The 27,503-nt window shown below is 34.0% G+C and overlaps 1 protein-coding gene across 18 annotated transcripts in view; it reads left to right on the top strand.

Moving 5' to 3' along the window:
* The window catches only part of mub (poly(rC)-binding protein mub), a 156,437-nt gene that overhangs the window by 68,829 nt on the left and 60,105 nt on the right, over positions 1–27,503 (top strand). The gene's annotated exons all lie outside the window — the stretch shown is intronic.

Below are 27,503 nucleotides of genomic sequence, written 5' to 3'. Positions count from 1 at the left end.
TCTCGAAATTTCGGAATTAAAAAAACTACTATTTGGGATCCCAAAAATTTGTATAAGAATATAACAAATTTTTTGCAAAGAATTCAATAAATCATTTTATAGTTTATATAAAAAAAACATTTCAGTAACCCTCCCCAGATTATAAAGTCCACCGGCACTGCCAACAAGCTTCATTTCAATGATTTGCTGACGACTAGTTTTGACAAGTAAAATAATAATGAAAAGCTTATACAGCTTCTCAGTAATACATTTGCTGCGTGGTGCATTACTTTACTGCTCTTCTCTCTCACTTTAATTAAAGTTCATGGCAAAAAATAATATTAATTGAAATGGCTTTTAGCATCACTTCTTTTTTTTTTACCTAAAACGGCAAAAAATGTATGGCCATTTGCAAAAAAAAAAACAGAATTTGCATTAAATTTTACTTTAACAGCATTAATAACACTAGTATAGTTTTGTTGATAGTAATTGAAATTTAAAAGCAGTAAAATTTATTCGCTCTCTCTTTTTTATTTTAAGAATTTGCATTTCCTTTGAAATCTATTTGTCCATGTAATTATAATGAGAAAATGCATTAATAGCACAAAATTGAATTTCGAATGTAAATTTTCCATGCAATTACAGTGTCGTGCTCTCATTTACAGTTATTTGGCAAAGAGTGACGGCACATTACGGATGTTAATTACACACAAAGAAATTGTGTGTACTTGGGCAGTGCGCTAGATGATAAAAGTTGCAGGTGTTGACACGCGCTATATAGTGGTGACCGTATTTTTAATAAGCTGCTTCTCCCAAAATTTCTTTTCATAATCGTCCTATAAAAGCAAGATTCTTTGAAAATGCGGCTTTCAACTGCAAAACTTCCAAGCCATTTGTGACTGTGAAGCCGTAAAGAAAATGGTGATTTTTTGGAATTTTCGGCAGTTAAAACTTTTACAAGCGTTAACGGTAATCTAACGTCAAAACTTTTTGCAAGCATATAAAATTAGAGTAGTGAGGTTTTTAAATTCTATATTATTTAAAGTGATTATTTTGACTTGTACTAAATAAATCCCTATCTATATATGTATATATACATATTATATTACCAAGGTTGACCTATAATTATTTAGCCTGCTAAAACAATACGATTTTGCCCCTTTTGCTCTTGACATTCGTTCAATATGGCTGTCTTCGCTTTCTTCAAATTGACCAGTCAAAATCAAGTTCTTAAAGGAACTTTTTCTATTGGTGAAGAGTATTATAGCTTCGGTGCAAGCTGAATTAAGGTATTTTCTTGATTTTTATATTTTTTTTAATTTTTTTTTATTATTATTTTTTTTTATTATTTTCTTTTTTTTTTATTTTTTTCTTTTTTTATTATTTTTTTCTTTTTTTATTATTTGTTTTTTATTATTATTATTATTTTTTTTATTTTTTTAACATTTTTTTTTATAATTTTTTAACATTTTTTTTTATAATTTTTTAACATTTTTTTTTGTATAATTTTTTGTTTTGAATTTTTTTTTTTTGTATTTTTGTTTGTTTGATCGCTGCTCCAAACCCACTGACCCAATAAACAGCATGCATAAATCTATTTTAAATGTTCGCTAACTCTGAGCCCTAACATTCCTCAGTGCCGTAAATGAATAAAACAAAACGAGATAAATCATGCCGAATCGCTCTTGAAGGCAAATACCAACCCAATTTATATATGTACATACCTAAATATATGAAAGTATATAAATATTTTTGTAACTTAGCTAACTGCCAACCTCGGTCAGCTACCGCATTGTTACGATACTCAAAAAATAAATTAGAAATTTTAAATAATCATTTTAATGACCAATAAAAACGATGTTTTAGTGACCCAGCCACACCAGCCGCACAAACATACCGACACAGTGCTGCAGCGGCGCAGACGAGACGCGTACTCGGCGTGTCAAATGTGATTTAATGTACATATTAAAGTCAACAACAACAATAGCATAGGTATGCGCGCTTACTGGTATTATATGGTATACAACTACAACAACACCAACAAATAAACAACATCGTTAGCCATTTGGGGGGCGCAAAAAAGAAAAAAATGCTCTTGTAACTGTAATTGCCAAATGTTGTCAGCGCTTGGTTGCATATACTTATTGTCATTGTTGCTTTTCTTGTTGTTGTTAAGTTGTTATTCATTTGAACACATTTCTTTTTGTTGTTTGCTGTCAACGTCATTAGCGCGCGCTAGATGGCAGTTTCTGCTTTTTTACACCTGACGTTTGCCTATTACGGTGTTGACAGCAACATTTTTTGTTGTTTTTTTTTGCTTTTTTTATATTTATTTATTTATTTTTTTTTTTTTTCTTGTTGTTATATATTTTTTGTTGTAAGGGGAGCGTTTATTTCAGTCGTTTTAAGGGTGTCGCTGGGTTATATTTGATTTACTTGTGTGTCACTTTTATTTGTTTATGTTTTCACCCTCGTTTATCGTTAATTCTAGTCGAAGCTTTTTATTTTGAATTGTTTTGAGGTTTAAACTAATTGTGGGTTTCTATTATTTTATTAAGTCCATTCATTCTTAACAGAATTAAGCGTTGTTTTGTTCTCCCTTCCAGCTATTTAGCATTATAGTTCAATGGTTTTACTCTCCAGATGCTCTTCAACGTTTACTACAGAGTTGAGAGAGAGCTTTAGCTTTAGCAAATATGCAGAGTTTCACACTTGATACATCAAAGAGATAATTAACTCATATAGAAAATCTGTCACTAGAAGAAATGAGTGTTGAGAATATTTTTTCAAATATAATTAGTACATGATTACATTTAAGCGGTTTTCAGCGTGAGTTTATAACATAATTCGTTTGTGCCCCATAAGTGTGAAATTAAAAAAATATTTTGTTTAATATTTCGATAGAATATACATACCTTTAAAAATAACATACTAACATTTTATTGATTGTCGATATCTCAAAACGTTTGTGAGCTGTTTCTAAAGTGTAATCGCTCAGTTTAATCCTCCATCAAATTACCTTTTTTCCTTGAATCCCTTTTTTCAAATGAATGATTACTCGTAACGAAATGCTCTGATCGCACCTTCACTTTTTTCAAAAGTACATTTTTCAAATATGCTTGAGTGATTACTCGGAGACAAATGATCCATACAGTGACCTAAAATTTTTTTGATTTTTTCAAAAATCGGATTTCTAGTGAAAACATTTCTTACTCTCAAAAGTTGACACTTTGACAGTCGCACTAAATCGACAATATCAGCAGTCCCCACCGACATTTTATAGACTTCTGTAACTTAAATTTATGAAACTACGAATGTTTAATAAGAAGAAGAGTTTAGGTGTTAATGACATGCTGGCGCCATCTAGCGTCAATGTTTTTTTTAAACTTATATGTTATCCGTAATCCAACTGGAATTTGAACCAAATCAGACAATAAATAAGATTTTCAGTAATAATTCGAATTTTTTTTTTAAAGGTATACCTATTTTCCTTAGCGATATTTTAAGTATGAGTGATAAAATATGCACCTTTAAAGGATGTTATAGCTTCTGTGCAGACGAAGTTAGCGTTTTTTTTTCTGCTTTTCTTTAAGTTTATTCATTATTTTATTTATAATATTAATTTGACTCACGTTTTATGCGGTATTTATTGTGACTTATATTATTCGCCTCCTTTTAATGCATAACTTAAATTTTTATTGGTATAATTCTCATGCTATATGATTTATTTATTTTTGCTCCGTTTGTTGTTTTATTAACATTTTCATTTCTTTTGCTTGTTCCAACACAATCAAATTGCAGCGACACCACAGGGACTGTACGTTCCGTATTGTCTGTTATTTTGTCGCATTATTATTTCTAAACTTGTTTCGTAGCCTACACCGCACTTCAATTTCGTTTCGCTGCGACAAAATAACACGTCTACAAATGCTTGGCGCCTTTGTATAGGCTTTCTTTTCACCTGTCATGTTTGTGCCTTTGTGAGTTGTCAGTGCCTGCATACATGTTGGTTGTCGCCTATGCCCATTTCTAATTGAAAGCGGCAAATTTGCACATGTGTAAGTGTGTGGTTTTTCTTTTTGATTTTTCTTCTTTCATTTTTCTTATTACTTTTTCTTTTTTATGACTTTTTCCTTTTTTTTTTTGTGATATTTCTCGTTTTATTCTCTTTTTTTTTTGTGTGTTTTTCCTTTTTCCTTTTTTCAGTTTTCTTTTTGTGATTTCTCCTTTTTAACGCTTTACTTAGTCCAATGCCGTTGCGGCCGCTTGACATGTCGCAGAACCGCTTTGACGCATATGTGCCTGGACCAGCTTCACCAGCGACTGACTGCTGCCATATTTGTTTTTTCCTCGTTTGCTTTGTAAGGCTTTGCTTAGACCTGCTACAATTTTGCAACGTTTGCGCCTCCACCAAAAATTGTACATGTAAATGTTGCCAGCGCCAATTTGTTGTAGACCTAACTGCCGTTAATGGCGCACAAGCAAAACTGGAGCTGTCCCCAAACATATACATATATAATATAGGTATATACAAATTAAATGTACCACAACATCAGTACACACGTGATTTTATGCAACCTCCTAGCCCATTTTCCTGTTTTAGATGGCAGTGATGGCTTCGCCGCTCACATATCGTGTTTGCATGCGTGAAAATTATAAAGAAAAAAAAAATCTGCTCTATGCATGATACTGCCGTTTTCCACTTAAATATTTATACATATCGTATATTATGTGAGCGTTTGCTCCTCTCCAGCCCACCTTTATTGCTTCACTACAGGCTTCCAAGTCAGCTCCTACCTACCCGATATGTATGCTTGCGATTCGTGCCACAAGCAAGTGCTCGTCGGTTTTCTGCCTCGCCGCTCACGCAATCATATTTGCCCAACAAGCGGCGCGTCACGAGACAAGACGACGCTTTTTATGTGTTGTGTGCAGGTAGGAAGTGCGCCATTTTCACCTTCTATACAACGCCATCGTCATTACTGCAACCAACCTCCCCTCGGTCATTAAACTCATACCCCTTCTTCCTCTACTTCTGGATCTCTACTCATTTTTACAGTCTGTTGACTTTTTCGCGACGCTTTATAAGCTAGCTTCCTACTCGTGTGTCCTTTTGTAAGCCACACTCCATCTTCACTCTCTTCCGTCCGCATTTTTTAGCTGGCGCTTCAGAGGTCATGTCGCCTTTATTTTCACCGCTTGTCGCGTACACTTACAGCCAATATTGCGTGCATTTAAACGCGGCATTCCAACCCCCACCGCCGCTTTACCACCTTCATTGCGCTGCAATCACCGCTAAAGTACAGCTTACAAGCCATATCGTTCCGACTCTCATTTCCCTTCAACGCGCTTAATACATTTTTAATAGATTCGTTACTTCGCACAGTTTTGTTAGCCACAAATACTTGTATTATTTTACCTTCTCGTTGTGCTCTGCTTCTACTCCGTTGGCGCGTTGTTTCTTTATCGACTTCCCATCACGCTCACACATTTTGTGCTACTGTCTCACGGCGCTCTTGTCTATTTAGCTTCACTGCCAGTTGCTTGTCCTGTTTATCCGTCCATTCATTCGCCTGCCAGTCAGTCAGTCATGCAGTCACCTCAAATACTTCGCCTGTCACTTCACATTGTCGTTCAGCTCTTCGTTCTTCTTACCTCGGCTCGCTTTCTTCATCCTTCAACCTTTTCACTTGTGTTGTGTCGTAATGTACTTTGTACGCGCGCGCTTTAAGCTCTTCACACGCCTACATACCCGCTAAGTGATGTATGTAACCCATCACTGCCATGTCAAAAATGCGTCGCGCGCCACCTTTACCTACCAGTGACTTGTCATTTGCCACCTCTCATTTGATCTACCTACCCACTCTGTCATCCGTTTGTCATATGCACTCTTGTTTTTTTTTTTTTAATGTTTCCTTACATCACATTACGAATATTTTACATGTTTTTAATGACAGCACTTCGTCCGTTGTTCTGCTCGAGACAAAGTTCGTCCTGTTTCATTAGCAGCCAGTCATAGCATCCACGCACACTCCCATAGCTCTGCCGCGCTTTAATACTTCCATACTTTATTCTCTCTGGCAGCTGAAAGCATCTTCGTGTTTTAATTATTCGCATGTTTTTCCTCACTCCCTTCATTTTTTCTTCTTTTCCTGTTGTAAATGCTCACACATCGATTACCATATAAGTGCAATTTGTCATGCATATATTATCAGTGTACATAGATTAAACAGCGATGCTTCGGCGCTCATATATTTCATTTGATTTCCATGCATATTCATGAGAGCGCGTTTACATACAGACACTTAAGTGTTTCGTAAGACTGATTTTTTAGGCTACCGCTTGAAAGAATAGTGCTCTTTCAAGTAGGTTTCTATGTTTCAATGACATTTATAGCAAAATATATATGATATATCTTGTTTAATAAGATAAATAACAAGGTTATGGAATGTATTTGACGCAGCCTGGCTCAGAACCATTGATTCTCTTGGTGTTTAGATAATATATAGTTCTTTAGAGAAAGTGCCAATAAAATGCTCTTCTCTTAAAAAATATGATCACTTAGCCTAAAGTCACCACAGTTCAACCAAGTGGTATGTGGCGTTGCTAATTGACTTTTGTGTTACATTCTGTCCAATAAACACTCCATACCAGCGTTTAGAAGAGTCTAACTTTTGTGGATTAACAAGCCTTAATTTTTACTTCTCCGTAATAATATTGGTTCAATAAATTAACAAATAAAAAAATAATATTACAATTGTCATGTTAGTTTTAGGTTGTTCTTTAAAAAGAGTCCATGTTTATTGGTAACTAAATTGGAGCTGAAAACGCGTGAAAAATCCGAAGATTTATTTTTTAAAAAGAGTACTTGTCTATAGATAACGGTACTAAATTGGATCTAAAAAAGCGAGATAAAGTTCGATGATTATTTGAGCAAGATAGAAAAATTTTTTAGCGTGTTCCTTTCGTTTTTCAATATCGTTTGAAATATTAGTATAGCAAGCTTCTATTCCGCCACTTAAAAGTGGGTTCAGACACAGTAAATAACTTTATAATAAATAAATTTTAGTAAAAAAGATCAGATCAGATTTTCATTAGATGGTCTCATCAGTTAATTAATTTTATATTTAGGAACACGAATTGGAGAAGTTAAGTTTATATCTTTATGAATGATCTCAATTTAGCCATGTTTTGGGAGAGTCGTTGAGATATGGATCTGGAATTTTGAACACGTTTTTTTCTCCACAAAAGCTGCTCCTATATCCGGACCGCCGATATCGGAACACTATAGCATATAGCTGCCATAAAAACTGACCTATCAAAATCAAGTTCTTGTAGGGAAAATTTTTTTATTTGACGAGATATCTGCACTAATTATTGACTGAGGCAACTGTACGAACAAATTGTTCTGATCGAACCACTATAGCATATAGCTGCCATATAAACTGACTGATAAAAATCAAATTCTTGTATGGAAACTTTTTTTTTTTTTTTTGTTAAGGGTATTAATGCTTCGGCAGCCGACGTTAACGGTATTTTCTTTTATTTTGTGATTTTGATTTACATTTCTTCGAAAATGTATAAATTACCACAAATTCATACGGCCATCAAGGTGAAATTTTCATCAAAATGTATAATTCAAAATTTCGCCTCAGCTAATTAAATTATATTTTTCCCTTTAAACAACAACAACAACAACTATTGTATATGCGCATAACAAAATACAGAACTTTGACTAAACCTCCATTTGCCCCAGCATACGCATATCGCGCTAATCCATATGCATTTTAGTGCGCTTTGATTGACCCCAACCGCATCGTTGCACAACAGCTGTGTGCCACTAATTCGCTTAGTTAATTGCGTTGCATTATAATCCAGTTGATGCTGCGCGACCGGTCCAACTGCGCTACATAGTTGGGCGTGCATAGATTGTTGTCGCGCTTTTGTATGTTAAAGGTGGGTGTGGGGGGATGCCTAGGCTCCTGCTCATTTAGTTTATTGTAATAAATATTATGCATAAACCGCAATGTAAAATGAGACTGGACTCTTTTTGACATAACTCATAAATTTCAAATGAAGTGCGCTGGCGCGTGTTGCTTATGCTTGTGTTTATATGTACCATATGTATGTGTATGTAATTACCTTTGTTGTTGCGTATATACAGCCAGCTGCCTTGGTTGGACTTTTATTACGATGCACTCGCGCATAAGTACAAAAACAAACAATAATAACATAGCCTTAAAATATAATATCTACACACCAACAATATGTTGTTGCTATTGTTGTTGTTTTTGGGTTTTCATCCTTTTATACGCGTATACGAAATTAATTATTCACAAGTGGGCGTTTTGTTAATGCCAAAGCTGGCTTTACAACTCCAACTTTGTTTATGTGTAGGCCGCTGTATGTGTGTGTGTGTGTGTGAAAAAGGATACTGCCATTTTCATATACACATACAAACATACATTTGTTATATACATATATATGTATACATACGCATACAAACGCAAGTGCGTGCCTGCCTAACTGCCTTTACTTGCAATCAAATCTAAATGTGTGCGTGCGGTTGTTTGCGTTCAGGTGTCATGGCCACGTCCGTCAGCGAACCCGAATACAATTTAATACACATTTTCCAGTATTAAATAATTTACAATAAATATTAATTACTAGCGATAAAAGTGTGTGGTGTTAATATCCTGCTATTATTGTGGCAAGCAGACGCAACATCAATGTGTATATAACGCTTAAAGTTGTTGAGCGTTTGCCCAGTAAAGCACTCGTGCATGGTACTCTTAGAATGAACGCAAAGCTTATACATACACTGTTATCATAAATAAGAACTTAACAAGAAATAAACAACTTTTGTGAAGATCCTCATCTTGATTTTGATCGGTCAGTTTGTATGGCAGCTATATCCTATAGTGGTCCGGAGATTGTAGCTTAGCCTTGAACCATAATCGATGCCAAATTTGGTGAAGATATCTTGCCAATATAAAAAGTTTTCCTTACTAGATTTTGATCGGTCAGTTTGTATGGCAGCAACAACCTATCGTGGTTCAACATCGGCGATTTTAACAAATTAGTAGCTTCTTGGCTGAATCAACTCAGCTGATCGATTATGTATAAATATATACTTTATAGGTTCACCGACGTTTCATTCTGGGTGGCGAACTTAATACACCCTGGTCTAGGCCAACTTTTACTGGGTTAACCCTGCAACATTCCAGGAGTTAAATGGCATAACATCACGCACCGACGGTAAGCACCCATCATTAATTGCATTTCAAAGTGCCTACCGGCTTCTTTGACTTCAGACTCCAACATCACCGTTAATGGTATGCTGACGTTAAATATAATAGCTTGAGGAAAACGCCTCAATAACTGCATGCCTCACTTAGCCGCAATGAAAGGTGGAAAATTAACGCTTTCACGGCTACCCGATAAACTTTACACTTTGCTCACTTGCAGCGCTAAAAGCTGCACAGCGGAAAGCAAAACCGTTACAAATAATAATAACAAAAATAAAAAAATTAAATTAAGCTCCACAAAAAAGTTAAGAGTTCATCAAACAATTGTTTAATTATGCGCCGCGTAAAGCACAAAAGCTTGTAGGCAATTATTGCCTGCTGTTACCAACTGCCGGTTGGTCTGCGCTGCCCGGGAAGCCTGTGAAGCCGACAAGGACTCGACGCTTTAATGCGCCAAATGATGAATTGCCTACTGGCTGACATATAGTGGGCTTTGGATCTGATTGCATGATTTGCGTTAATGCTTATGGTAAGTGCTAGTGTGTTGCTGAATTTCTTGGTATGTGTGTGTGTTTGCGATTGTTGCAAATGTGTAAATGCCAACACATTGTGTCTTAATGCCGAGTCGAGTCAGCAAAAACACAAAATTTCCATGCACACTTATGTGTATATACGTGTATGTGTATTTGTAAGCAAAATGCTTGTAGAGCTTTTGCTGCCTCTCCTTTGTGGCAGCGAGTTTTTTTTGCAAATAAGCAACATAATTTTTTTTTGTTTTACTTCGCAAATTTCCTCGGTATGCACGCAGTTTTTGCTTTGTTGCCGAAAATAATGCTGATGATTGGTGCAATTGTAAGCTTATGTGTTGTGTGTGCGTGTGATTATACGCATGCGTGTATCTACTAATGTGGCAAGTAGCTCTCGCATTCATTTCTATGCTTAATAGGCAGTAATGCTACTAATGATTGTATTGCTGCCACTTCTACTGCTGATGATGTTGCTGCTGTTGGCCTATTAAAATGATTTGCCCAATTTTCAACAAGCAAACCAAAACAACAGTTATATATGAAAAATGTGCTTTAATGAAAATCTTCGGAGATGCTGACTTTGTATTTTGGTTAGCTTGGATAGTATAAGCTTAGCATAACTTGCAGTTTTTGCTAATATATGAGGTTTTTAGGCGCATTTACACATATGACGGTTGCAATGACCCTGTAGGAAAATTTAGAACTTCTGCGTATCATGCTTTTTTTTTTATTAAAAAATCATTTCGAGTTTATGATTTGTCTACTATTTCTTGAACTATTTCCTTATAAAGCTTTGAACTCTTTTTTGATAGTTTTTAACTATATTTCGAAAGTTGCGTATTAGGGCTAAATCACAAATAATATTAGTATATTTATACATAGTTATTTCCCCACTAGCTACAGTGCAGTACTTAATATTTATTTAATAAAAAACGAAGGTTTAAATACATATTTTTAATTAAAAAATTTTGTTAAAATTTTGAGTTCTACAAGTATATAGAAAATTTTTACTGAATATGCTCTAAATACTCCTTACAGGAATAACAAAAAAAAGCCAGACTACTAAAACACAGATGAGAAAGAGATTTAGTACTTGGTACTAAATTTCACCATATATAATAAAACTGCATTAAATTTTAGTACTTAAGGCTTTAGGTAAAATGAGTACTATGTGCTAAAATTTTCAAATTAGTACTAAAAACTAAAATTTGTACTAATTTCAAAATGTTTTTACTTCTTATTGTTCTATGTACTTAAGTTTTCAAATAAAATCACTACTCAATAGTACTAAACACATGCAATGTACTAAATTTTTTAAATATTGCTAATTACCAAAGTTTTAAGTACAGTACTACCCAGATAAAAAATTTTTGTAAAAATTTAAAACAAAAAATAAATACTTATTTAGTACTAAAATAAAATAAATTTTGTACCAAAACTCGTTTCCTATATGAAAAAAATTCGTTTTTCGTATGTATGTTCAACTAACATTTTTTGTTCTGAATCGGCCATCATCGCGTAATCGATGCCTTTGAATTTTCATAACTATGTATATCTTTAGTTCTAAATTATTTTAAATACCGCCAATCGTTGTTTAAACTCATACGTTGCATATTCACCAATATTTATTCGTACTTGCTTGTCGGCATCAAAATTAAAACGCTTTGTATTAACCATTCAGGTGTTGGTACTAAAATTGGCAAGCACTTAAAGTGATTTGTTATGGTTTTTAATTGGGTCTAGTACTATTATTTTTGCACATAAATTGAGTTTAGTACTATTTTTTTTGAAAAAGATAATAAGTTTAGTACTATTTTGCGTAAAAGTAACTGAGTTTAGTACTAAAAAATTTTCTTACAGATGGAGTTTTTTACTATTTTTTATATAAAATTGTTCAGTACTAAAACAAAGTTACCAACACAATATATTTTAGTACTGAAAATCTATGATAACTTAATTTGAGTACTAAAAATTATACATTCAACCGATTTTAGTACTAATATGTTTCTCAAAGTTCATATTTAGTACTGCTTTTATTCTCATATTTGTGTTTAGTACAAAATTCGCAACCTATATTCGTAGTTGCTGCATTGCCTGAAGCTTTTCTTTAGTTGGGTACTAAACTACTAGTACTAAACAACATTTTCCTAAATTAATTTTAGCATTAAAAATTTTACGGTAACTTAATTTTAGTACTAACCCATGTACGTCCAACTGATTTTAATACTTAAAATTTTACGTCCAGCTAATTTTAGTTTTAATAATATTAACAAAAATAGGGTTTAGTGCAACTTTTTGCAATTAGTACTAAATCCGTAAACATTATTAGTAGTTTCCGCATTTATTATTGTGAATTGCATAGATGTATTAAATTTAACTCGACTTACCAAATCACATAACTCAATTTCTTATCCAATTTTTAAGGAAAAAATTTAGTACTAAATTCAATAATTTAAAGCAATGTGTATTCGAGCCACGTTCTATAATTCCAAACTGGTTCTAAATTCTATGAACGAACTATTTCCAAACAAAGTCTGACTGACAAAGTATGTTCTTTCATTTCAATTCAAATAATGTTTCACAAGTTCATATATTTTCTCTGCCGATATTATTACAATGTAAAGGCAATTTCACTAAAACAAAAATGTTTTACTTTCGAGAATAATGCGCCCATTTCCCTCACTTGAATGAAATCTAGTTTTTGGGCTTTTCTAACACGCACACACGCACACACATCACAAACACACACGTACTTCCATATGTGGTTCTGCGTTTAGTAAAACGGAAAAATTGTACCATTGAAATTTCGAAACAAAAGCTGGAGGCGAATAAGAGGTCAATCTCCAGCTTTGGCGGCCGTTCCACCCCAATCATAACATTTCTGTGTCATGCTTAGAACGATTGCATATTTCAGTACTTGTCTGTGTGTGTATACCCTCTTATCAAGCCCTCGGCACCTCCGCCAATTTGGCACATAACTAAACTTTGGAATTTATTCGATTAAAGTCACAAGTAAAAATGCACATATACATGTGTGTCTGTATATATATATTTTTTTTTTATATATGTATATACATATATGTTTGTATGTGTGTGACTATGTGTATATAGCACGCTGGGGACAATTGCTTGCTGCTGCAATGCGCTATAAACCCCACTCAGCAATTCATGAACTAAGAGCAGCACATTCCTACAGACAGCGCTATACATAGGTTAGTATCTACATATGTATATACACAGAATTTGGATTTCGTTTCATTTCTGTGCGTGTGTGCGTCCGTGCGTCGTATGTGTGTAATAAAATCGTTTGGATTATGGATTATAAATGAACCATTTTCATTTATTGCTATGGCATGTAATGGAAGAAAATCGAAATATTGCTTGCTTCTAATGCAAAATGTATTAGTGGATTTTTTTCATATTTGTTGTTCCGCACTGTAATCTACTGAAAATGTGTTTGGTAGGTGTTAATTTTATTAAGTAATAAATAAGTAATTAGGGGAAAAAATGAATAAGGTTTATAGGACCAAAATAGGTTAGCTGAGTATAGAAATGAAAAAGAACTCCATTTGAAAAAATTAATTAAAAAACAAGGAAAAACGTCAACTTCGACTGCACCGAAGCTATAATACCCTTCACAGTTGTATTTTTTTTTTTTAACTTACAACAGTATATAAAGATCTTTATCTTGATTTTGATCAGTCAGTTTGTGTGACAACTATATTCTAAACTGATCTCTACTGAACAATTTGTTCGTAGATTGCACCACGGTCTCGGACAATAATCCATGCCAAATTTTGGGAAGATATCTTGTCAAATAAAAAAGTTTTCCATACAAGGACTTGATTTTTGCCGATTAGTTTGTATGACAACTACAACCTAAAATGATTCGATGTGAATAATATGTTCGGCAAGAGTAGTAGAGTTGCCTTAGATAATAATCAATGCCAAATTTCGTTAGGATATATTGTCAAAAAAAAAAAAAAAGTTTTTCTTAAAAGAACTTGAATTTCATCGGTCGGTTTGTATAACAACTATAACCTATAATGATCGGCGGTTTTTGGGCGGATTTTGGGGAGAAAAGGACTTGTGTAAAATTTCAGATCGCTATCTCAAAACCTTGGAGACTAGTTCGTGTATATTAAACCGACGGAAATAGCTAAATTGACGCAGCTCAGAAATTTCTCGTATAATTTTATATTTATTTATATCCATTATTTTGTTCGAAAATTCGCTGTTATTCGCACACAAAACTTAGTGTAGTTAGATGCTCTTACGACTGATGTTAACCTCATTTTGTCGACACCAGTTCATTGTTCTGTTTCGGTAAGCAACTTAATAATTTTTTCATGTAAATATTTAAAGGTCCTCCACATCAACAGAACAAACTCCGTAAAAATTATTGACTCATTGAAAACCACAAGTTTAAAAACAAAATTTTATTATTTATGATGGTTCTTTGCTGAGGCAAAACATTTTAATAAGAAAATTACTGCAGGCATCTTGAAATATTTCAGACTTCTTAAATTCCTAGAAACGACCAAAGTTTTTAAATTTCTGTTGCGCCCGATTTAATTACATATTTACTCGCTCTAATTCAGCAGCCGTAACAAGATTCTTAAAATTTATGCTTAAATATCCATATCAATTTAAGCGTTATTTTCTTAACCGTTGGCAGCGTAAGAAATTTCCTTAATTAATTTATCATTTCGCCTACGGTTATTTTGACAACATTTGCATTCGACACATATTAATAATGGCCACATACATACATATGTATCCATATGAGACACATGTACGATTGCACCATCAAAACGCTGACTTACTTACAATATTTGTGGTTATAATTTTACTGACTTTCCATTTCGGTCAACTGCAAACAAGAGTTTTATTGATATTTGGCAAATTGCTGGCTGCAATATTGCTTATACGGAATATGTATCTACATATATATATGTATATATATATATTAGAAAGTGCAAGTTGAAATCCTTGACTTTTCACACAAATATTTGCCCATTCGACATGCCTTGATAGGCTCATTTGTAATTAATTAAAGACACATATTTTTCCAGCACCAAATGTCTTCCGACTTTTCTGTTGGTCAGCAATTTAGATTTCACAACTAATAGCACTCGACTTGCTTATACGCCCACACATGACTCACAGGACCCTGTTAGTATTAGATTTATATGTTATGTACCATATGTGTGTGTGAGTGAGCATACAATTTTGCATAACTGAGTAAAATATGTACACAAATAAAATTTAATTGCCAACACCAGGAACTATAATATACATAAGTTCCGTTATGGAACGGATAATGTAAATCAAATAATGAAAAGGAAGATTTAGAGCGAAGAGCGCGCATTAAATTGCTGCTGGGCAAAATTCCAGCGACAGAGACGGAGACGTAAGCTTTGACTGTGAGCTTATAGTAGCAGGGCAGTAGTAGTGAAAAATCATCTCAGTTCGATGCATTCCGAATGGTTCAATCATTTCTATACACCAAATAGATAAACGAGCAGCAGTCATACAGCAATAGACAATGAAGCATACAAAAACCCACAGACACACACACTTTCGGAGGTTGTGTGTGACAAAAGCACACTAGCAAATTTTCTTTAAGTATTCACGTATATACTCGTACATACTTATGGGGACTCGAATCAAAATTTCTGTTCATGTGCTCTACTGCTCTCTGTAGCGACATAATTGTCTATATGTATACATATTTGTATGTGCTTGTGTATGTAAGATAACGGTCCATTGAAATTACCGAGCCGTAGTTGTCAGAAATATGAAGTGGCATTTAATTAAAACTTATATGCAAGCGATACTGGTCCACCGACAGCAAGGACATGCCAATATGTTGGTGCGCTGTAGTCTTCATTAAATATGTGATTATTGGGGGCGAGGCAGGTGTCGTGTATAGGCTATTGTCGCTTTTGATAGAAACGTGAATGTTTGCGGAAGCGTTCTGAGGCGGTCTATATACAATATATACGATAAGGAAGCTGACTAGATCAGTGGTTCGGTTTCAATGTATGCAATGCAGATGAAAATTTGACTAGTATTTGATATATATATTAGTACGCAAGTAATGGAGGTTTTGCAAAGAAAGGTTTTGCAAAGCTTAGGTTTATGGTCGGCTTAACGGTTTGTCTCCCAATTTTAGATGAATAACGTGCAAGCTCAGTTCGAATAAACAGAAAATCTGCTTGCTCACTTCCGTCATGTTGTGTTTGACCAATGGTTCTAGCAGTATCTTTTTCAAGGTCTACAACTATTAGCTTATCATAGAATTAAAAGTATAGTTCGTTATAGTATTAGTAGCGTCTGGGAAAACACCGTGGACTAAAAGTTACTATTTATATATGAAAAATTCTAAAGCCGCTACGGTCTTTTGCCTTTAATTCTGTTTTTGAATGTATTTTTATAAATTCTTTAACTTTCACTATACTGCTGGACCTTTTATTACACAGTCGGACCTTTTATTATTCAGCTGGCAGTAACATTACTAAGCTATAGCTGAGAGTTCATCCTCTTTCAATTGGCTTGCTAATACTTGAAGAAGAGCTCCGTAGCATAAATTAATGTTATAACAGATGAAGTCCTTCTAAGACGGGATTAATCATTTGGTTTTTGATTTGAAGCTCTGAGACTTTTTCTTATTAAAATGGAAGGTGGCTTACCACGTCCAACTTCACAAGACTATTAAAATTTCAGCAATAATTAAACCAATAACTCCGAGATTAAATACTTCTGGAAGCTCTGCTGAGCTCCTCTTCCTTTAAAGAAGTTCCTCAAGCACGTGCAAGTCCAGATTTCACTACCAATAATATCCGTTAATAGATATAATAAACAATAGACCTAAACGACGGAAAGTCGGTATGAGTTACCAAACTGACGGCCTTCTAAGTTGGTGTGATTTCATTGTTGTATTTTTGAGGAGCAACGAATTATTGTGGAAAATAGTTGAAGATGCATTACAGTCCCCATTGTGCTCCGTGGGTATCCTTTTATACACTACTTATGGAAATAAGGATGACATTATTATTTCAAGAACACTCTCTTTATTCGAGAAATTACAAAACAAATTTGTGATCTATATCAACACATAAACTCTCACAGATGTACAAACATCTCATACCAAGTAAACGAAATAATAAATACCGGCACCCTAAAAGTATACTACTAATAATTTCATTCAAACAAACGATGCAAAATAAATAGTAAGTTTAAGAACGCCTCCCAAAATCTATAAACGCGGCCTCTTGAAGTCGGTAACTGATGCTGGTGTATGCATTACAACTTGAATGACCGTTACGTGCTTGAGTTAGTTATGATATGCGACCGACAAATGTCTGGTAACATTGCCACGGCAAACACCGTCGGCGTCTGCGAGCAAAGTTTGCACTAAATTTCCAAAATTATTGCGGTTGCCGTTAGTTTATTGTATATACAGACATGTGTGAATGTATGTGTGTGTGTGTGTTTCTGGGTAAAGGCAGTCAGGTAAATTTGAGCGTTGCAGGACAATCTAAATACTACTGCTGTCAGTTAAGTTTGTCAGGTTGCACACACACATACAAATTTATATAGTACTCATGATGGCACTCCGGAAACTGACACCGTCTATGTGTGTGTGTGTGTGCTTGTTTGGGCAGTCGCCCGCCTTCAACCTTTCATATTTAGTTTGAGAGACACAACTGGAGCATATTTGAATGGGATTATCAAATTAATTTGGTACAAGTACTCTAGTTACTCTGCTGGCGCAGTAGGTTTTGCCCCGTTGGGCTTTGTTGCTTGCAAAATTGTGTAGCCGCAAACCCCGTTATGCCAGTTAGTAGCCAAGCGCTTTGACCTCTTCACCTTCGCTTATTTTGCACAATGCGCTTTTGGCTCTACGCCCGCCACCACTCGATCTTAGTTCATGTCTATACAACATATAGCCTTAGATTGTTACTAATATAGACACATACATACACACATATATATATATATAATGCAAGTAAATATATTATTTATGAATTGTGCGCCATCTAGTTTGTATGCCTTGTTCTCACTCGCTCTCATTGCGAAAATTTTACGCTTCGGCATAGAAACAGCAGACGAAACAAAAGCAAAATGTTGCGAAAAATTCTGAAAATTTTGTCATTGTAAGCTCGAAACTAGTTGGAATGTAGTCGACTCTAAATTATCGCAGATTGAAGATGCCACACACAGACTCACAATCGACCTGTGTCCCACTCCCGACTTTTGCCTCGAACTTACTGTTTGTCCAAAACTCCGCCTGCATGAAGTACACCCTTGGGACGCACTTGTAGTGGAGAGACAAATAAGTTAGGGCGAGCTTAGCTATTAGTCTGGTCAAAATGGCATTGCAAAAAGAAGCATAATCGGAAAATTTGTACTCAGTGGATTATGCTTGTAAATTTGGTACTTATTTAATTCCAGTGCAGCTGCACTCAGCCCATTTTTCATACACTCTTCCTCTGGACTAAGATTTATTTTGGGAAGCTGGTGTTACAAACATATATAAATGTCGAGATTAAAACAAAATATTTATTGCCGTTTTCATGCAAAATCCCTGTAGTGCTCTGAGTGTCCGTGCAGAATTTCTAACTCATTTGCTTTAAATTCTTAGCTTTTTCAAATAGCAGGCGCCCTTGTTGGATTTTCGGCACTCTCTTATATTTTTTAGCTCATAGGTTTTTAAATACCATATATTGTCCTCAGAAAGCTTAAGTCATTGCAGGATAAATGTGATTCCTCCTAGGCTTTTTTAGATTTAATCTCTTATGTTTTATATCAGTAAGGTCCTAAACTTTAGTGAAACAAATTAACGCAATATCATCAACGACCAAGTTTGATTTTTCTTTCAATTAAACTATGCATCAATGAGCTCATGATGCTTTAAAGCTTCAATTCGAAAATACCACTGGTTTATGTCAAAACTATGCTGTTTTAGCTTTCTAAATGACTAGTAGATCTACCTATTTAGCAAGATTGCAAACCTAATAGTTAGTTCTGAAGTAAGTATTCCCAAACAAATCCATATCAGTGATATTTCTCAAGAATTACTCGACAAATTTTGGGGTTTGAAAGCACTGGTGTTTCACTATACCAAGGATAAGTGCTGTATCTATGCTATAAACTGCGCTTTATCTCAGATCGATATTAACTTGATAGGAATACCCACTATAATACTAAAAGTTTTTTCGACACTTGCTTTAGTTTTGATAATTTTGTATAGGTGCCACAAGAAGTTCTCTGTTCGGAACTAGAGAATTCAGTATTTGTCTCTCTATTATGTGTCTAAACATTTTCAGCCATGGGACATCTTTTAGTCTGTGACGTCGTTTAACAAATTTATCCGATTAAATTATTGATTATTATGATTGAGACCTTTGAACCTCTAAAAAATGGGTGAAATAATCCGTAAGCGCTACAGTTTTATGAGCTGTTTTTTGTTAAATAATTTTCTAACGGTGAACAGATGCCAAGCTAATAAAGTCACAATTTTTTATCTTAATTTTTAATAATTTCCAGATTAAATATTTATTAGCACCAAGCATCTTCTTGATCAATATTAATAATCAGCATTATAATATAGCTTATACAAAGTGTCATTGTTCTATTAAAGCTTAAATGTATACTAAGCATTTTCTATGTGAAAATATAGCCTACATTTAGGCGCATTGTTTAAATAATTAAGTTAGATACAACATGACAAAATTTCACGCTTTGTAGGGTGGTAAGAAATATAATAATCATAAAATGTATTTTCTTATACGAAAATATAGCCTGCATTTATGCTTTACATAAGCTATAATATAGCTTATTCAAAGTGACATTTAAATTTTAATTAGTTCTAATAAAGCCTAAATGTATACTAAGCATTTTCTATGTGAAAATATAGCCTACATTTAGGCGCATTGCTTAAATATTAAAGTTAGATACAACATGAGGAAATTGCTCGCTTTGTAGGGTGGTAAGAAATGTAATAATCATAAAATGTGTTGCTGTTGTAGGTTACTCAGCACGTTGGCAACGTGTGTGGTGCAAAAAAAGTAGTGAGTTCAACTCCAATTGCCGGAAAAGTTTAAATTTATATATAAGGCTACTTAAAGCGGCTTAGAACTTGTAAAATCTTCCACTTACAGCAACAAAAGAAGCACCTCCAAACTTTAAGCAACGATACCGGTGTTAACATTTTAATATATGTACCTAAATACATACATACAATATAACCTTTAAACACATGTGGGCACGCACAATTTAAATTCGCTCGAATTATTTCCATTTATGCTTTTCAATTTGCGAAAATCTCACTTTTGTCGTTTGCTGTGCACAAAACTTGAAATTTATGCACGCTTCGTTACACTTTGTGTAATCTTCGCTGCTTGCCGCCATACACACACACGCATAATCGTACGCTCTCCTTCCACCAACACACTAGCCAACCGAATTGTAATTTTATCAACACGCACAAAACACCATTATTTGCATGCAGCGAAGCAGTGCCAAACACGTTGGACTGATAAGTTCAACCCGAAGAAAGAGCGTCATGGTACTACACGCATACATACAAGTATATAACTGCTATCAAAGCTTACATACAAATAGCTGAGCATAAGCATATCATTTGTAAAATAATCGCTGCAGGAATACGTTTGCTTAAGGCAAACTCTCAGTTTCTCCTCACCTTCAGCACTGCGCCCACGCCGCCGCCAGCTTGGTCCATTCAATGGCCGGTTCGGTCATTTCCGTTGTAACTGTAACTGGATTAAATTGGAAATAAGTTTTCTCGCATCATTGACCATTTTCATGGCTTATTGCTTTATTGTTTGCATATTGGTTTTGCCGTGCCGTCGCAACGCCTCTCTCTATCTAACAGCAACACACCACCAGCTGTGGCGACCTTAACAACTACATACACATACATACATATTTATAAAACTATTTCCATATTATCATTGCTATAGTCGCAATGTCTGTTTGTATTATTAGTTGTTGTTATTGTTTCGGCAAAACTTTAATACATGTGTGCATGTGTGTCGTGTAACTGTGCTTTACTTGCTGCTTTGCGTTGCGTGTGGGAATTTGCGTCGATTGCATTGGCAATATTCCCCTTTGCCGTCGATTTTCCGTTATTTTATTTTCTATTTTTATTCTCTTCATTTGGATTTACCGCTTGCTGCTTAGCCCTTTTAAGTGCATGAAATTTATGTTAAATTCGTATTTCTCAAATTGCCAATATTTTTGTTATTTTGCATAATCAAAACACATTTCCCCAGTTGGTTGCTTTGTATTCTACATTTATGTGCATGCAACGAAATGCGTTATGCAAATACATACAGACATGCATATGTACATACAAATATGTGCATTCCTTGCTTGAGTAAACTTGTATGCAATTTTGATTGGAAATTCTCTTGATTTAGTTTTTGTATATTAATTACCGTAAGTAGAGTTGTGCAGTTTGTAAGGAGCAGCTCAGTACGCAGGTGAATTTCGCATACAAAAACAAAATTTTGAGGTATAAGTATAAGATAGTAAAAATTTTAAATAAATACTTTTCTCGCAAACCGTTAACCTTTATTAGTTAGTGATGGTCTTAAAGGCACAGGAATATTAAATGCGATTGAGCATTTATATCCACTAGCAAGCAGCGTTGCAAATAATGCATGACAAAAAATAATTGAATTAACATTTGATTGAAATTTTTTATCTATTATTTTTTAATCCCAAATATGGGATTAAAAAATTTTTTGGTGACCTAAAAGCTCCTTTCAATTATATTTTTATTACCTTTCAATCTTAATCTAATATTTGTAGTGTTTTTATGACTAACATGATCTCATCACATAACATCATGAACTTGATACTTTTATTTCAATGGTTTTGGAAGCCGTACTAATTGTTACGTGTCACTATTGTAATCTAGCCGTACAAACATTCATTATTTTATGATTATTTAATAAAAAATAAGTGATGATTTCGATTATAGATCTCAATTTTCAGAAATGTCTGCTGTTTGTAACTCACGCTATTGTAATCGAGCCCTAAATGTAGGCAATGATTTTGTAAGCTATAATGAAAGTAATAAAAACGTTGCCTACATGTAGGCAGCTTCATGTCAAAGTTACACACCTAAAACTTAATTATTATTATATTGTATACAAATAGTTTGTAATATGTTCACGTCACTTATTTGTAAATTTCTCTATTTTCTTCACTTTCGGCTATTTAGTTTATCATTCTTTTCAAGAAGTATAATATTTTGCCGCAGTTTTACTTTAATCAAATGAGCTCAAACTCAAGAATGTGAATTGGCAAGCGAACCAGAGCTTAGGTTGAACTTTTTTGCCTGATGGTCAATATATTTTATTTGAAATAAAGAGCATATCAAGTGAAGACAGATATTTTTATCTTAGGTAAAGAGCAATGAAAGTAAAAATATATTTTACATTTTATCTAGAGCATGAGCATGGTTGCTTATTGAAATAGAACAATAGAAAAATATTTCTATGAATAAAAAAAATTATAATTATTTTCACTTCTTCTTATTTTTTACAATAGATATAACAACATTTTATATTTGCTGTTATATTATAGAGTTTATATTTTTTGTAACAGATTTCCCCTACTTCAGCTCTATTAAATAAAAGTTAATTAACATACTCGCCTACAGTGGCTGCCAAACTTTTTTTCAGCGCACTAGAGCTTGGCGCTCATTTAAATGCATAGATTTTTAAAAGTGTGTAACAGAAAGTGCTAAAAATTTTAAATTAATTAATTTAAACCCATATCGGCAGCCACTAGCCACGTCGACAGAGTGAAAGGCATGCATATGAAATTTGAGCACAAACTTAAAAGAAAAACCGAGTATAACGCCTGGTTTGTAGCGATTAGAATTTTGCTGAGCTTTACTTTACATTTTCCACTAAAAATGCAAGTATTTAGCGGCAATAAAAGCGGTTAGAGATAAGCTTAAGCTTAAGATTTTCACTGAACTAAATGAAAATTGAATAATGAGCAGAGAAGGAGATGAAAGAAAGCGTCATAAAAGCCATAGCAATAGAAAAAAATATATTTTTTTGCAGATTTAGCAAATTTTCGCCAACTAAAGTCGGTAATGGTGGTTGTTTTTTGTTTTTATTTTTCGTTGCTTAAAAGTAATGATTTTATGCAAATTTTTAAGGCATTCGAGGCTGTCGAAAGAAAAATTGACAAAAGCAAAAAAAAATTTAATAATATGTTCTTAGCCGATGGCAAGTGTCGAAGAAAAATTGCAACGAATATTCAGATATAAAATAAAAATAAAAATATTTATCTTGAGCTTAGACACTCTCAGTAAATGCTCTCTTCCTACAATAATACAAGCAATCGCCACTTTGTCGGTCGCTAATGCCGCAAAGCTGCTGTGCAACTAGCAATAGTAATTTTATTGAAGCGGCGGCATCAGCTTGAGCTTCCAGCTATTGTTTAAATTAAATGCATTTACGTATAAAGTGAAATTCGTTGCTGTTGCCTGTCAGCAGCAAACAAGCAGTGTTCTGTCTGTGCAAATCAGTATGGGGAATGCGCGGCCCCGAATTCGCAGCCACTAAAATGTTGCACACAACAAAGCATAACCGCGTTACCGTTAGTTTCGTGATGCCCGCTTAGAGGAGAGCGTCAAAATGCATTCGCGAGATATGCAGAAATGAGCGCAAAATACCAGAGCAACCGACAATATAATACCGCTGCCTGTGGCTACAGTTTTGGACACGGTAATAAGAACGACTGATTGACAGTAAAGTTCTTTAGTTAGTCGCTATTCCGCACTTGCATATGATACCTAATTCTAGCCTACTCAATAGACAGTTTAAAATTATTGACTTCAAAATATGAGCCTTCTGTGTTTCATTGGTGGGAATTTCTATAAATTAACTAAGCACGGCGCTTTTCCGAACTGAATTGTTTTAGCAAACGCATCGTTAACTAGCAAAATCTTTCAGTTGACTTTTCACGAAGTATAAGAATCGTTCCTCGCCTGAAATTAATTTCCGTCGACCCATATCGGCAAACTTTCAGAGCTCTGTGCCTTTGACTAATTTCAAATATATACAGTGCTGAACCTCGAACCTGCTTTACTAAAGTTATTAAACAAAACGGAAGATTTCAGAGAACTACCTAATGTGCATAGCCTTTCTCGAGTCGTAATTCATACACATATATTCATAGCTACTTTTACATTTAGGTTGAGAATTGAAGTATCTACATTTTGACAGCAAGGAATCGAAACCTTTTAAATTATACGAATATCATTTAAACTATCGCGTTTTTAAGTTTTAGGCATTTAAAACTAGTTTAATTTATAGTATATCATCCAAAAGCTGTTTCTTAGGTTGCATTAAACCGTATGAGAATTACAATTTTTTTAACGAATTCTTACATTTTCTCTTAAATTATGAGAATTCAGGTATCAGTCTACAGCTATCAAAGACTTGGTAATGCTCTTCATTTTTCTTAATGTTATATAATAACTCAAGATCACCCGTCCCACTTTCTACAAGTATTGCTGTTATATTTCTAATATACCTTCAAATATGCTTTGCGATCTATTTTTCAGTATTTGTCTCTATTCTCAAGCCTGCACTGTAAACTGCTCTATGTAGTAATATCAATGTATGAAAAAATATTTCTTTCTACTACGCCAATCATATTCCAGAGTGCACGCTCGACTACCTCCAGCGTGCGAATTTCTGCGGATAAGTGGTGAGGGTGGTGCAGGTCGTAGCGCTTATAGCTTGCTTTCTGCATATTGTTGCGCTGCAATGAGCATGGAAAATTGCCATAAGCCATATGCAACAGTAGAGTTCCTTGAAATTTAATCGAAACGCGAAAGGTCATACAATTATTTACTTTTTCACGCGTATGTTGGTGACCATGCTAAGGTGATAACGAGGTAATCCATGCTGCGCGTATAATTGCAATGCCTTGAAGTAATTTTAAATCCGAGTTAAGTGTGGATTAGGTTAAAACTCTTCTCCATAGCGTCGTGTTGGGTTTTCTTGCTACTCTGGCTGTTTGAAGTGAAAGTGTGAAAAAAATTCTTCGTTTATTTTATTCAAGATAGTTGCCTACGCTCACTGATTAAAATGCTCTTTTTCGAATACTTTTTATTGTACGATTTAATTTTTGCGTCAAAACTGGCCTCAGTCTATGCGATTCCGTCTTACTTATTGATAAAATTCTTAACAGCCAACAATATCTTGAGGTTTGAGAATAGTAAAAGGTAGCAGCTGAATAAGGTGAATGAAGAAGCCATTTAGACGAAATGTTCCGCATATGCCTTTGATATATTTAGAGAGTTCTGTCAATTAACTTTCAATAATCGCATAACATTTTGTGGATTTTGATGCTTTCAACCTCTTTGGTACGTCTAACATGAGTATTAATTGTAGGTAACTACCATGAAATTCTAGTGGGCTCCGAGGTTCTATTATGAGCCTTGTTCGCAAGCTGCTTTAAAATATTACATTCGCATTAAGAAACCCATCTGCAATCTACGAATGTACCCTTTGCATTTGCTAGTTGAAATAAAATTAATTCACATTTAAATTCAATCAATTTAAAAAGAGCGTAGTAAATTTCTCATAAAAAATAGTTCGCAAAACAAAAAGCAGAGAAATTGCCCACATTTCTTTTGCCGTTCGCTTGAACCACAACTATCAAATTCCCAACCAGCTTGTCGGCGCTAGTGTTTTATTGAGGCCATAATGGCGAAACCACTTCAACCACCGCAAAACAAAAGAGCTGGCAACGCTGCAGTCAGCTGCTTACAAGTGCTGCCTCCATGCAACCATGTATGCGGTACTCGTCGGAATACACGCTTTGCCATCATTACCAGTACTAACCTATTTCTGCTGCCATATGCTCATTGTGCTACTTTCTTTGCCATACTTACCCGCTATTGACACGCTGCGGATTTGCTGCAGTATTGCTTTTCTCTTGAAAATCATTGTAATTGGCCGGCTGAGTTACAATTACCTCTTCTGGCTATTACATCCTCAACAAGTCAGCATTTAAGTATATTTTAGGTGAACAAGAAGTGAACTTGTTTGAAATGAGAAGTTTCAAAGTAGATACAAAGACGTTTGACTTAGTTGTTATCCAACTTGATACAGACTGTGGACTTTGTAACGGTATCTAAAATTTGAAGGAATATATTTGATTTTAAAACCGGACAAGTAAAGAAATATAGGTATTTTACTGACCATGAAGCAAAGAAAGAACTTACTGAAAATTTTAATTATTCGTTTTTACGAATGAATGTTTTTCCGTTTTAGAATTTTGTTGAAATTTGTTGAGAATTACAAGAATTTTGAGTAAAATATTGCACTATAACTAAATTAATGCAATTAAATACGTTTCTAATTTATATTTTTTTAAATATAGTTTATATATCCCCTTAGAAAGCTGTTTTTTAAATAATCTTAAACCGTATGAGAATTATAAAAAATGTTGAATAAATTTTAACACGTGCTCTCGACTTATAGCAATATGGACATCAAATGGCAGCTATTTGAAAAAATTGTACATTTGCAATAATTTTGGATACTGTTGCCATAACAAATAATAATGTTTTGATGTTATTTGGCAACACTTTATCAAAATTAGTTTTATACCGACACTTAATTAGTTGAAATTTTCTTACCTATATTTTTATTGTAGCTACTCTAACGCATTCCAACTACATCTTTTTTTTTTTTGGTTTTGAATGAGAAAGCCTGAGCGTTCCACAGCTTTAATCTTGGTAACAACAACTTTTTCAATATCCTCTTATCTCGTCATTTATAATTTATTCTTAACTTTATTGACACTCACGTTCTTCAACCAAAAATATTTTTGCACTTTTCTTTTTGTGATTCAAATAAAATTCCCATGGCTACCATTCATTCAGCTGCTACACGCGCAGTGGGTCAATGCAGTTTCTCATCAAAAGCTAACGAAAAGAAATAAAACTAAACTGTACTTTTCAAATATAAATTTGATTTTTTCTACGATTTTCCAAGGAAATTGCGAAAAACATTTTTTTTTTACAGTAAAGAGAAAATCAGTTATAATACAGTGGATGACATGAAACAGGTAAACAACCATATATACATGTATATATAATATATATTAATATATACATATATGCATGTCTGTACAAAAAAAAATAGATATATAGAAATGCATATGCAAGAGGAGACTAAGTGTTTACGTCGCAGGGAAATTGCAAAAGATTCGCTGACAAGCTGACATGCGATTGGCGTTAGAAATAATACTGGATATCAGTAACCAGAAACTAGTCGTTGCGCCTTTTCGCACTCTTATATGATGAACTAGATATGTATATATTTATGTGTGTATATATGCATTTGCCAGATTGATTTAATATGAAGCGCCTTGTGTGTAAAAACGCAGTTTGCTGCTTTTTATTTGTTTGTTTGTGCTTAAAACTATCACTGAACAGTTGTTTAGAAAAGTCTGGCTACAGCGGCGACTTAAAGATATTGTGAAAAAAATTTGTTATATATTATAAATATATTTTTAACAACATTTTGAACTACTAAACAGCAAATAGTGTTAAATTCAATAAACAAAAAAGCCAAAGTATTTTGATAATTTTATTTGTATTATATATTTTTATTTTTAATACGAAAAGTATATTTTTTACACAAGTTTTAAAGTTTCTATAAACAGCATTGAA

This window comes from Bactrocera oleae, chromosome 6 (genome assembly GCF_042242935.1).
Source record: "Bactrocera oleae isolate idBacOlea1 chromosome 6, idBacOlea1, whole genome shotgun sequence".
In the NCBI taxonomy this organism is placed as follows: Eukaryota; Metazoa; Arthropoda; class Insecta; order Diptera; family Tephritidae; genus Bactrocera; species Bactrocera oleae.
The sequence above is the reverse complement of the archived record's forward strand: the minus strand, read 5'-3'. Positions and strand labels throughout refer to the sequence as shown.